General features: G+C 47.7%; 1 protein-coding gene and 1 non-coding gene across 2 annotated transcripts in view; one reads left to right on the top strand and one right to left on the bottom strand.

The window, feature by feature from the left end:
- Cdh4 (cadherin 4) overlaps positions 1 to 14,274 on the bottom strand; it is a 493,035-nt gene that overhangs the window by 344,487 nt on the left and 134,274 nt on the right. The window lies entirely within an intron of this gene.
- Positions 9,042 to 9,149, top strand: LOC116092631. The gene has a single exon (XR_004119375.1). It is a non-coding gene; the product is annotated as a U6 spliceosomal RNA (small nuclear RNA).

Below are 14,274 nucleotides of genomic sequence, written 5' to 3'. Positions count from 1 at the left end.
AAAAAACAAAACAAACTACCAACAAGTAAGTTGCAAGGGAAGTTTTGCTTCAGTCTGCATAACATAACACTTTAATGATTTCTCCTAACAAATTGGCCCAAGCCCATATATTTACTAAAGGCTATGAGGAATACACACATGCAGACGTGTGTGCACCCCCCAACACACACATGTGTGCATTGAGAACACAGTTAAATACAACAGAGTGTGTGTGTGTGTGTGTGTGTGTGTGTGTAAGATACCATTCTGGATTAAGGTGACACAGGCTTGCTATTCACATGAGCTTGTGAATACCTCTATAGCTTTAAATATAGCTTAAATATAAGCTTTAAATATAGCTTTCTAGCTGTGAACACAGTGTAGCTACACACACCAAACTGTGATATACCCTGATGCTTCAGTCATGTGCATCAGGTGAGACGGATGAAAAGCACACGGAAAATGTGCATTTTAGAGTACTTTTCCATGATTTAAAATCGAAAGCTGGTTTTGAGCAGGAAGAGGACACAGTGAGCATCCGCTCCATGGACCATGTGTGGTGCCAGGAACATCTGCTGATATGGAACAGGCTGAGACCACAGGCAGAATAAAAATATTTGTTTTAAAATGCAACTCTCGATTTGTCTGAAAATTGCTTTTATTTCACACATGAACGTGATCAAAGCGTGAGGGCTCTCTTTCTGGAAAAGCAATAGTTTTGTGTGTGTGTGTGTGTGTGTGTGTGTGTGTGTTTGTGGGCAAGACAATCAAATCTTTATTCACATAATATTAAATCTTGTACTCCTGCTTATTTTCAAGTCTATAATTAAAAACAAGGTAAATTTATGGAAATATGTTGTGCACAGGCAGGCAGGTGGCCACTTGGCTTAATAAATACATTTTTAAATCAGGGTCTCTGCCTAATGGAGTCTGGCGGGTGCTCAGCTCTCTTGTTAACAGATGACAGTTAGGTGGCTCCAGGAGAGGCTCGGTGACAGTGTTCCAAAGCACAGCACAGTCAGCCTCTGGACATGTACAGCCCTGCACCCTCCATGCTACAAAGGAAAGAGCTGGGTAATTGTTTTGTCTATGAAAATAACTCCCCTAGCTAAACTTTCTACACGGTGGCTGCATTTAAGGATTGGGGAATGTGGACTGCATCAGTTCCCCGAAATGTCACAGCTTGTCATCTCCTTAGTTTTCCTTCTTAAATGATGCCCATTAGCCCAGTCCGACACACTGCTCACACAACCCCAGGCCAGTCATGTTCATGGCTGCTACACTGGGGAAAACTGTGGGATTCCCACCGGTGCCCAGTGCTCAAGGGCTGGGGTTCCAAAGAGAAAAAAGGCTAAGCATTTGTCCACAGACCCCACAGTCAAACAGGGAGCAGAGACCATAACCCCTGTCAAAGTACATGGTAGTAAGGGCTCAGGGAAAATGTTCTCCATTTTCTGGGAGGGGTGTGGCTTACATGCAGGAAACAGCATTTGTTCTTGAAAGGCTCCCACCATCCATGCTTTATTCTGTTCCTTTAAAAAAAACAATGAGAACACAGCTAAATACAACAGAGTGTGTCCAGAAGCTGCTGAGAAAGGCCAGCTCTGCAGGCAGCATGGTGGGCACTGAAGGGTCTTCACCTCTTTGAGCCTCTTAGCAGCTGGATGAGCAGTACCTACTTCCTGCAACCAGCACTTCCTCACAGTTAGGACCTTTGCACAGGATTTCACAGTCAGCACTTTGAAGAGTGTGGCCCAGGGGCCATCAACTCTGTACTTTGCCATGCCAGCTGGACCTCTCTCCATGGACCACAAGCACTAATGCCATTCACTGTGTGAGCCGGCTGGAATTGGGGTCTATATGCCTACAGGGCAGTCAGGCAAAGTTCCCCCAGCTCTAAACTGCCTTTAATGCCTACTTATTCTCTCATTGGCTTCCTAGATCCATTGATTCTGGAGATTTTGGCAGTAGTGGGTATGTTCCTGGTTTGCCAAAGAAAGTCAAAGAGAGATGGGAGGTTTCCCATAAGCACAAGAGGAAAGGAAGAAAAGTAGAGAGACTATATTTCCAGCGCAAGAAGGGAAAAAAGGTGTTTTCTTGACACATGTGTAGGTAGGTGCACACACAGATTACACAGGAGCACAGAGAGACACATGGGACACACATAACATGTAGGAACGGAGATACCTGCAGGCACACATACATACATGCATGTAGAAATACATGCAGACATACACTCAGGAACACACATAGATGCATGTAGATACATGCAAACATATACACATATAGTTGTAGAGATACACACAGATTGCACATTTGCACATAAAGAAACATAGAGCCTGCATAGGTACACAGAGACCGAGATATTCACACACACACACACATTTTATATATGTATATGTATGTGTATATATATATATATATATATATATGCAGGCATACAGAAGCATACACATATGTATGCAAAGATATACACATTTATACACAGACATATATATATAGAAACACATATAGATGCATATACATATATACACACACATAAAGATAGTGATACATGCAGGCATACACACAGAAACACACATGCACAAGGACACATATACAGACATACAAATATAAACACAAACACATACACATAGGCAAATATATATATATAAACATATATACATACATACATGTATATGTATATATGCATATATGTTTAAACACACACATGTAACTAACACATAGACATATAACATAAACACATATGCATGCAGATATGGAGTTGTACAGATATGCAGAAATACAGGTACACATGCATCAATGCACAGAGGCACACACACAGAGCCAGGGGACACTCAGTCTGTGGGTCAAGCCCACATTTTGATTCCTGCAAGGCGCAGCTCTGGAGCTGCGCGTATTCATAATGTAGCCAAATGCCTCCTCTCATTCAGCTTTCCTCATGAAAGTAACAGGAGGTACCAGAGAGAGGGGCTGTGGTCTTGACTCCAGGTACCGTGGTGTGACAGCTGTGTGATCCAGGAAGAAAGGTAGGCTAAGACAAAAGGAGTAATTAGAGTGAGCTACCAGAACCAGCCCTGGATTTAAATGTTTAAATGTTTTAATTTAAAAGAACAATGGCTCCTGGAAGCGTTCGCAGCCGGGCTGACAACCTGCCATTTATTAATCAGTGTTAAGTAACCGCGGCTCGGGTTTGACACCAAACAGAAGATGATGTGTGATGATCCCTAAAATAGCAGCCACGTCTCAGAACTGATTTCCAAATGATCCTGCATAACAAGGCAGGCTCTGGAATATTTACCGCGCCAATTAGCAAGCATTAGGTGCCCCATGGCAAGGGTGCAGGGGCTTTCAGGGGGAAGGCCTGGCACTTTTCACACTGGGGTATGGGGCTCTCAAGCATGTGGCACATGAAAAAGTGGTCATCAGGGAGAAAGCACACTTGAAGTTCAGTTCTCTGCAGGTTCCAGGAGACACATGGCCGCATCTGGAGACAAGCCTTCCTTGGGGTGAAGGGTGCGGAGGCTGGAGGAACCCAGGGAGATGGACATACATGACAGTGTGGACACATCCCAACACAAAGTACCACCTTGCCCTTGATGTCAAGGGTGCTGAGTTTGAGGAAACTGCAGTAGAAGGATTTGTGGTCAGATTGGAGAAAGGCCTTCCCACAGTGTGTATTTTTATCCATAGAGCTCTTTGTTACTTCTTTTCTCTTAGAATCTGGGGCAGAAGATGGGACCCTTGCTTCTCACAGAAAGTCAGCAAACCATGCACTCAGATGAAAACCGCTTCCTGTGTGACCCTGTGCTCAAGCGCAGTTAACACACCACCCCAGAGTGAAGGCTCTGGCCCTGGGAGTGTGGTACTTAGCCACACCACCTTGGTCTCCCCTGGGACTCCTGCAGGCACTGCATCAAGCTCTCTCCTGTCATAGTTTGAGACAAGATCTTGCTCTGTAGCCCAGGCTGACCTGGAACTTATTGTTAGGTCAAGGTTGGCTCAAATTCATGGTAATTCTCCTGCCTTAGGCTTCTGAGTTGGGTTATAGGTGTAAGCCATCATGCTTGACTTATTGGAGTCTCAAAATTGTACATGCAGGTGTGTATGTGCTGATGTATATATATGTTCCTGAATGTCTGTACATGTGTATGCATGAGTGTGGAGGCCAGAGGTTGACATCAGTTCTCTCCCTCCATCATTCCCTGCCTTGTTTCTTGGGTCAGGATCATTCACGGAAGCTAGTGATCACTGATTGGCTAAGCCGGTTGACCAGTTAGCTCCAGAGGTCAGCCTGTCTCAACTCTACTTGTGCTCCTCCTCAGGTCCTGGGGATCTGACCTTACATGTTCATACCCAGGGAACCACCTTCTCAGCCCTGAGATCTCACTTTTTAAACCCTAAGCATTTTTATAACAGGAAGGTTAGCATTGAGAATACGAGGCCTTACATCACCGTGGCAAGGGCAAGGGGAAAATTTCTCTTAGTGACAAGCTCTAGAGGGCTCATGTAGAGAGTGGAGCCCCCACTGCAGCATCCTGAGGTTCTGAGCCTGTGCACACACAGTCCTCACACCAGCAGGGGCAAGCTGGACTCCCAGAGTTGGGGTTTATGAGACATGCACTGACTCCCCTTAAATACATCTTGAGCAAATCCTCCTTTAATGCTCAATTTAGCAGGGATGGGTACAATCCATCATGCTAAACGGAGACACTGAAGACGGCAGTGACTGCTTCAGGAGTATGTGCTGGACCAGCGCTGGGGTGCCTGGCCTTCAAGTGTGGGTCAGCTTCAAGCTCATTGTCTTTCAGAAGCATGTCCTCAGCCACCAGGGTACAGTCTGAATCTGTGTGAGTGCTTCTTCTTCGGCTCTGTTTTCCCCAGCCCAGATTCCCTCAGTAAGTAGGCATGGAAGTCTGCTCAGTGAGTGGAACAACAGCCTTCCACACTGCCTATTCTGCTCTGAATGACTGGACCATTTCTAAACCAAAAGCTGTCTCTATGGTACAGATTTGTAAGCTCAGCTACTTGAGAGGTTGAGGCAGGAAGAGGGCAAGTTCAAGGCCAGCCTGGTCAACTTAAGTGAGACCTTGTCTCAAAAATTAAAAGTAAAATTGGAACAGAAAAAAATGACCCTATTGTTCAGAGCACTTGCTGCTTTTGTAGAGGACCTGAGGTCAATTCCCAGCACCCCCCTGGTGGCTCCAACTGTCCATAACTCCAGTTTCAGGGAATCCTGTCCCTTTCTCTGATCTCTGGGCACATATGATACACATGCATGCATGTTTCAAAATGCTCATACGCATAAAGTAAAACAACAACAATAATAACAACAACAACCAACAACAAAAAGCAGTAAGGATAATGTTAGACTAACAGATAAGAGGCCCTGGGCTGATTACCTAACAATGTAGAAAGAGACATGAGGAGAGAGAGAGAGAGAGAGAGAGAGAGAGAGAGAGAGAGACAGAGACAGAGACAGAGACAGAGAGACAGAGAGAGAAGGAGAGAGAGAGAGACAGAGAGAGACAGAGAGAGACAGAGACAGAGACAGAGACAGAGAGAAGCACAGTGGCAAGGCTTCCTTGCCCCCTCTTGACAGGCTGGAAACCTGTGTTCAAGTCTCACTATTGCAAAACAAAGATAAGGCAGAGGAGATCAGGAACTTTAAGATCAAGGTGTAGGCAGCTTAGGTGAGACAGTGCCGCCTGGTGGCCATCACAAGGTACAAATATGCATGGCTAATGCCATGAGCCAGGGCTCATCGCCCAGCCAGGTCCTGGAGCCCCATCTCCTAACTTCACTCCCTTGGTAAGTAGAATCCACATATGAATTTGGAGGTACATGATGTTCACAGCACTGCCCAGTGGCAGAAGTAGGGAGAGAGAGCGGCCCCTTCCCAGCTAGACTGGGTGTGGTGTGGCTGATAGCTTCAACAGACACCTGGAGCAGCCGGTTCCGCCCCAGTAGGTGTGTGGTAATGCTCTGCCACTCTGTCTCCCAAAGCAGGGGAAACCCACTGTGGAGTCCAGTCTTATCTGCCCTCCTTTCCCAGGAGAACCACGGTCTGGTGCCTTCAAGGTGGGTGGGACGGCAGCAGGCTTGGAGTACTCACAAGCACATTTCTCTGAAATGTATGAAGAACTGCGTTGTTTTTACCCCAAGACTGAAGCTAGAGACAGGCAATGTCTTTGAAGCTACATCTGAACTCAAAAGAAACTTCTCTTCTGACCCAAAGTCTCTGCTGAATGTTTAGCATTTTCCACAGGAGCAGTTGGTCTGCAGTCATGCTGATAAAGACTCCTCACTAACTACACACTTCTGGAACTTTGTATCCTGTGGGAGTAACGCTTAGTCACAAAGTGGATGCCAGCTCCCCCTTCCCCGCCCCTCTCAGGAAGGCAGTATGGAAGCCAGAGGTACCAGGACACCTGCTGAAAACTCTAAGAGTCCTGGTCCATGGGAGCCAAGAACAAGAGGAAACCAGATTCCCAGCCACACTGGAGGGACCAGAACCTTAGAGATCCCATCGCTGGGCCATCAACCCTGAGACTCCAGCAAATTCACTTGCAGCTGGGGTTTGAGGCTCACCGTAAATTGGGTAAATCAAATACTTACTTAGTACTTCATATAGAAAATCAAAACTAGGCTTTATCAAAGCCGGCATGCTGTATTTTATATCTAATAACATTTTGGTGATAGTGGCAATTACAAGCTAACATTTAGAGTGAAATGATGAACCAGGTAACGACTATGTCCTTTGGGTAGCTGCCTAGAGAAAGTACCCAGCAACCGAGAGGACGTTATCTACAGATTATGATCCACAGAGCCCTACTGTCTGGAGCGGTTATCCTTGCTTCCTGAACCTGTGCTTTCAGTCATTCACGCTTTCAATAATTATCTTAACAACCCCCTCGCCACTTCTGCTGGTTGAGCAGATCTTCCCTTCCTTCACGGTCACCTGTCTGGGTGCAGCTCCATGGTCCTCTCATGGTGGTGACATTTGCAGATCTTGGCAGCCGCATGGTCACCCTTTTTATTTACTGTAACTTATTTATTTACATGTGGGTGTCAGATAAAAAAAACTTGCAAGAGACAAGTCTGCACACGCTGGCTGCCTTCTTTCACCATGTGGGGCCTGGGGATCAGACTCCAGTTGCTAGCCTTGTCAGCAAGTGCCTTTCCCTCCTCTCCACTCCCCCACCCCCACCCCCAGCCACCATGTCATCCCTTTGCAGGGAGCCACCCTTGTAGCAACCCACACTTGCATGTTCACCTCACTCTCTGCAGTCTGGTCAGGCACAGTAAAGCTGACTTAAGGTTTAGATAGGAGTGTTCTCCCTAACTCACGTGCTGAAAGCTTGGCTCTGGTGCAACACCAGGAGGTGGCACTTGGAATGAATGATCCTGTGGCTCTGACCTGGCACTGGATCAGATCAATGATGCATTTGTCATTAGATGGCATTCTTGGGGCCTGGTTGGAGGAAGAAGGCACTGGGCTCATGCTTCTCTATAGTCCCATCTTGCCCCCTCAGCTTCCTGCCTAAACAAATGAATACAAGCTAGTTGCAGCTTGGGGCAAATCCAACCAAGTCTCAACTCATTGAGGAAGCATGAGAAACTCCAGGTAGACCCCAGCCTAGATGGAGTCCATCTCGATCAGAACCAGAGCCAGGAATGGTTGTCTGTTGAAAGGCTCTGCGCTTGGACACACAGTTCACACCTGCAATGCTGTACCCTTGAACCCGCATCTCTTGTACTTGTTTTTAAAAGACAGGCCTGCCTCTTCAAATCACACCACTTCAGGCAGTGAGACTGTTTTGACCATTTTGACAAAAAGTCAAAGTGTTTTTCAGAGAAGAGACGAGTCTTTTAAAAGTTAAAAATATATCCCGTCAGAGCAGTCAACACAGAGGCCTGTGCCAGGCTGAGAGGAAAAATAAGAAAATCTCTAGAGAGCCTCCACCCCACCATGGAAATAATGTAACATTGTTCATTGAGGAGGGGGCAGTGCCTGGGGCCTGCTCCTGCATGCGTGGAGGAGGGGTGTCCTCAATTCCTATGGCAGCAGGATCTATCTTTGCCCAGGGTGAACTTCGAGGTGTTCTCTATGGCCAAGCCAATTATGATCCTGTCAGCACTGGCTGCAAAGTTTCCCAAAAGTTTTTCTTTTCTTTTTTTTATTTTTTTGACACCTAGAACATTCATTTTTCACATCCCATGATTTGGGGTATGCTTTCCTCAGCTTATCCACGCAAAGAAAGCTCTGACACTCAAATTTTGCATAAACAGTGATATTCAGCATCCACAGCTAAGGACTGTGGCCAACTCATTATATCCACAGGCCATTTCGTACTTCCGCAAACCCTGGATAAGAGAGAGAAATCTTCAAGAAAGCACTCCACACATAAAATATTTCTTTTATAGCGAAATGTGTCCAATTGATTTACGAGGCTCTCTCAAGGAGAACAAAACACGCGCCACAAAGCCGAAACTCCACAGAAAGGCTTCCCGGTTCCCTCAGAAGCAAGCTCAGAAGCGAGCTCAGAAGAGATCTGCCAGACTGCACGCTGCTTTGTTTTCAGCTTCTAATTTGGATTTCTTTGGGGGAGCCCCATTTTCATCCTGGTGGGTTTACTGATATTGATGATATTGTAATTGGTATATATTATTTTACTTGTTTGTGTGCATGTGCGTGCGCACGTGAGAGTGTGTGCATGTGTGTGTGTGCGTGTGTGTGCATGCATGTGAATAAAATTGCCTGAATCAGTCTCTCCCTCCACCATGTGGGTCCCAGGGATGGAACTCAGGCCCTTAGGCTTGACACTGATGCCTTTACCTTAATACTGAGCTATCTTACCATCTGTAATTGATATTTTCATTGCTTTTTTTAAAAAAAATGTATGAGTACACTGTAGCTGTCTTCAGACCCACCAGAAGAGGGCATCAGACCTCATTATAGATGGTTGTGAGATACCAGGTGGTTGCTGGGAATTAAACTCAGGACCTCTGAACCATCTCTCCAGCTCTGTAGTAATTGCTGTTTTTAAAACAGTGAGACTGTGCTTGCTTCGGCAGCACATATACTAAAAATTGGAACAATACAGAGAAGATTAGCATGGCCCCTGAGCAAGGATGACACGCAAATTCATGAAGTGTTCCATATTTTTATAAACAAACAAACAAACAAACAAACAAATAAATAAATAAATAAAACAGTGAGTCTTTTCTGGGTTCTTGGCCTTGATTCCAAGGCATAGTTGGAATATTTTGATCCATCAGGGGAATATATGGGAGACTTGCCTGACTTGGGACACCTGGATCAGAATCATGGAAGGACCGAGCTCAGACTTGGTGAGCCACAGCCCTGAAGTCATGCCTGGCCTGGTCACTGTCTTACCTCTCTCTCTGTTGTGGTTTGATGAAGTATGGCCCCCAGGCCTGTGTAGACTGTAAGGTCCTTCAGGGGGAACAGTTAGTTGGCTTCTGTTCCAACTGGAAATGGCCTCCTTGAAACCATTGCCATCACATATGGAATCATCAGATCAGTCTTCCAAGGAGGAGGCCACAGACCGTAAGTGGACCAACAAAAGGGGCTGAGACACACGGTGGGGAGGGCAGGGGGGACCAAGGGGTGAGGGGGCATCTGGAGATTTAGTCTCTTTTAAATGGCATTCACTAAGTTTCACAGTAGACGCTGGGAACCTCACCTGGAGAGCCAAGCCCAGCTGCCTGGCCCTATTTTCTGCTCCTGCAGAAGAGCCAGTTTGAAAAGGCGCATCTCTCTTCTTGGAAGGTCCCTGCTGCTGAAGGTCTGTTTGCAGCCCCTCTCTCTCGGGTGGAATGACTGGAGCCTACACACCTTATTTAGTAATCAGTGCCCAGCATGAGGATGCCCTGAGCCCAGGGGAGGGACACTGGGTGCTCCCCGAGCCACAGCGGTTTTTCGCTGTGCCACTGGAGAGGAAGACAGCTGCTATTTCTGTAACTAAATGCTATCATTGTGAGTACCGTTCCAAAGAAAACAGGTATCTTGCCAGAGGAAAATAACATATGCCAGGGAGGGAAAAAAGTACTCGAAGGCAAATAGACAGGTTTCTTCCTTGGGCCTGGGATTCCGAACAGCCATTTCCCTGCTGGAAAAGCAACCGAGAGAGCAAGAAATGGCTGGGTGTGGTGGCGCATGCATGAAAAGCTGAGGCAGGAGGATTGCTGTAAGTTACAGACACACTTGGATTATATAGTGAGTTTCAGGCCAGCTTGGGATGCAGGGTGAGACCTTTGTCTAAAAATGAAACAAACAAAAAAAGTGAAAAAGGGAGGGGCTGGTGAGCTGCCTGGGACAGAGAGCACAGATATAGCTCGCTGGCTGGCAGTGAGACCTGTCTACTGCTGAATCCACTGGCTGCTTCCTTTGAATGCTGGAATTAGGGAACACTACCCTGTGACAGGCTCCATGTGTCTGCCACTGGGCGTGGATGCATACATTCATGTTAAATATTGTTTATGACAAGCAAGGGGGAACACATACGTATGAGCAGGAGTATGTGAGCACACAAGTTGGAGCACAAATGCATACGAGCACGGAACCACACGTGAATGTAGTAGGCACTGCATGCAAGCAAAGTATGTGTAGCTATAGTTTAATCCATACAAACACACAAATGTCTATGAATGTAGGCCTGGTGTGCTTGTGTTGAATATGCACATGTATAAAGCATTTGTGTGTGTGTGTGTGTGTGTGTGTGTGTGTGTGTGTGTATACAAGCGTGCATCCGTGTGTGTATGTGTGTGTGTGTTCATGAACACATGTGTGTGTATAAAGGCCGTGCACACACAGGAATGGGACAAAGGGGGCAGGATCCTGCCTTCCTGAGTTCTCTACAGGGCAAAGCAGGCAAGGAAACAGCTCTCCTGTTGTGTCCTGAAGAATTTGCTCTCTGTTCCTGGGTCCCTGGCAGGAGCCTCTTCAAACTTGAGATTTCCTGAGAAGTGGGAGTGTCTTTGTTATGCTGATGAGGTGACTCACTGTTAGACCCTATGGGTTCTGGAATGGGGGTTGGGCACAGGAAGACTAACCCCAGGCTGGCAGCTGGAGACTGTGCCAGCCTGGCTCCCAAGGCTGAGATTCCCAGTCAGGAAAGCTAACCGATTTGGGAACTCTGAACACAAAGGTCCAGTGGAGCCCCCTGGCAAACAAAGAGGGAAGTACAGGAAGCCGGCAAAGCCACCACCCTACTGTGTAAACCTAACAGTGAGTCTAGCTAGTCCTGAGTTCTCATACAGGTTCTACGAAACAACCATCCCAGGAGGGCTATGGGAACTCCAGAGTTTGCAGCCTGCTCTTCAGAAGTGAGGGAGGCCTTGGTCACTTCCCCTGTAGAGTGCCAGGGGCTGGAGAGAGTGGGAGGGAGAGGCCACAGCTGACATGGAAAGTGATCTCCAGGCTGACATAGGAGCTGAGACAGGAAGGACAGACAGGTCTGACCATGCCTGGAAGGGTCCTCAGGCAGAAGGAACGGCACATGCTAAGCCCCATGGAGGGACCAAGATGGGGGAGCTGGGTTAAGAGTGGGGAACCCAGAGGAAGGTAGAGCTGAATCCACAGCATGTCCAGCTAGAAAGACTCCAGAGACTCAGAGGTGAGGGTCCATCCTCCTCGGAGCCAGCACTGAGACAACAGATACACAGCTCACACCACCAGGGCAGCTAGCTTTCTCAAAAGCTTGTTCATGACACTCGTGGACATGTCCTAAGGATCAGACCCTCTGGTAGCTTCCTGGAGAATGCACAGGCTTCTGGGAGCTGAGGACTCATCCTGGGTGGAGGCTCCACAGGAAGGTCAAATCCATGTGAAGGAAGGCCCAGCAGCCATTCCGGCAGGGCAGAAAAAAAAGCCACCTGTGTTACAGGAGATTGCTATGGAGCTGACTGTGACAAGGGCGAGAATGCCACCTGTGTTACAGGAGACTTCTCAGGAGCCAGGGGCAGAAAGATTGCTATGGAGCTGACCGTGACAAGGGTGAGGGGCGGGTTGAGAGCTGTGGATCTTGCTCTGCTCACTCTGGGTCTCTACTTTTCTGTCTAATATGCCCTCAACCTTGTGTGCAACTTGCTGGTCAGCACCCTGGAGCCAAGGCGCACCTATTGGGGCCAGTGATCTACAGCCCTGTGTGGGAGCCTTAGATATGAGCCTCTGGGTTGTACCCTCCCTGCATCCCCAGCAGGTCCAAAGCTGCTTCTCCTGCCTTCTGGAGACTTCTCTAGAGTCGCCTATGGTGTTCTGGAGAGCCGCAGTGTTCTGTACAGTGGACGTGATGATGTGAATCGCTCGCTGTCTGCAGACCATCTGTGCCCGGTGGGTCACAGTTACCAGAGAACTCAGTCACTGATTCCCAGCTCTGTGGCCCCAGAAGGAAAACCCCATTCTTCACCACCGCCTGACCTAAGTGCAGGCCACAGTGTGAGGGGTGGCAGCGTCTGTGTGCTGAGGAAGAAGTGAAAGACTAGTGGCTTCATCTGTCACACATCGTCGTGGAGCCCAAGTTACAAACAAGCACACAGGGTGACCACTGAGAGCGGCAGCGGGGAGAGACAGCAGTTGGGGAGGTAGGCAGATAAGAAAGCCCTTAAACTTCTCGTGTTGCTGGCCAGGACTCACCAGCTGCCGCTTGACCCAGTGTTCTCTACCTGCTATCACACCCAGGAGAGAGCCCATATGTGACAGGGGAGGTGGAGCTGGGGCTGGAAATGAAGTGTCCTTTGTGCCACTTAAGGCTTTATGAAGTTCGCTAATGTGCTTAGATGAACGCAAGGCAGGTACCTGCTCCCAGGACCCGAGCCATGAAAGCAATTTGCAGTGTAGCTTTTGCTGCTTAGAGCTCCCTGCTGCTTCCGCCCCTTCCCAGAGGAGAGCTGGGTTACAGGGATGCCTTCTCTGAAGCAGTCTGATCAGGGCCTCACCACGCGCTGCAAGCTGCAATCTATCTCATAAATGGATCGGAATGTTCTACAAATTACCCACGTTGGTCCCTGGAGGTATCTTTAACTGGGGGCTTAGAGTTGCAAATGAATTCTCCTATGGATGTATTATTCTCTCAAATAGCACAGAGAGGGGACTGGCTTGTACAATGTCTTCATAAAGCCTGGCTAAATTAGATCATGCAAAATCTAATGAGGCTCATTCAGCAAAACTAAGCAGGTATGAGAGGCAGGCTAGCCCTGACCTGGGCCACCATCCAAGATGAAGCTCCCAGGTGAGTTAATTCTAGGCAATACCTCCTGGTGTGATCTTTGACACTGGGGAGGTGAAGTAACCATGGATACCAGCATCAGTCACTGGGCAGAATCCCTGGAGACCGTTTGTTCTAGCAGGTGTGTTCAGCCTGTGGCCTGTGGGTCACATGTGTATCAGGTTGGCTAGGGTGGTGGCTGTTCTAGTTTCATTTCTGAGGCTGTGATAAAAATACAGGACAGAAAGCAACTTAGGGGAGAAAGGGTTTATTCAGCCTAACACTGTTTGTTGATGCCATCACTGAAGGAAGTCACGAGGCAGAAACTCACACAGCTGGTCACATCACATCCCCAGTAAAGAAAGAACAGAGAGATATGAATGTACTCAGGGGGGGGCTGCTAGCTTTCTTCCCTCTTGCACTATTCAAGATCCACAGCCTAGGGGATGGTGCTGCCAACAGTGGGCTAGGCCTTCCTACATCAATTAACTAACAAGACAACCACCCCACAGACATGGCCACAGGCCAACTTGATTTAGAGAACACATTCCAGACTCTCTTCCCAGGTGAATCTAGGTTGTGTTAAGTCAGCAGTTCAGACGAACAAGTCTGGCAGCCTGGCATCATTTTAGACCACAACATCATGCAATGTAAATACTCATTGTTAGCAGGTAGACCAGTCTTCAGCTGAAGGCTACATGTCACTACAGTGGTGCGAAGGAATATGAGAGCTTCTGTAAGAAAGGCAGCTTAGACGGGCAGGAGTGTGGCTATGCAAGCCAGGCTCTGTGAGGCTTTCCAGCTCACCCACTGGGGAACCATACTTGGCTTAACCCCTCCCATAAACAGGCTCTTTCACATACATAAGGGTCAAGTAGATCAAGTACTAATGAGACTGGACACCTGCAGAGGGGGGTCCCCCGGGGCTCTCTTTAGTACCACAGGCTCTCGGGCACCTTGTCTTCCTTTTCTCCCCTGCACCCAGTCGCACTCTTCCTTGTACATGATATCCTGTCCGCATAAAAGGCTTCACACCCAGACTGTATCACGTTGCACTTTACTG

This window comes from Mastomys coucha, unplaced genomic scaffold (genome assembly GCF_008632895.1).
Source record: "Mastomys coucha isolate ucsf_1 unplaced genomic scaffold, UCSF_Mcou_1 pScaffold15, whole genome shotgun sequence".
NCBI classification, from domain to species: Eukaryota; Metazoa; Chordata; class Mammalia; order Rodentia; family Muridae; genus Mastomys; species Mastomys coucha.
Note: the sequence above shows the minus strand (reverse complement) of the source record. Positions and strands in the feature narration are given on the sequence as shown.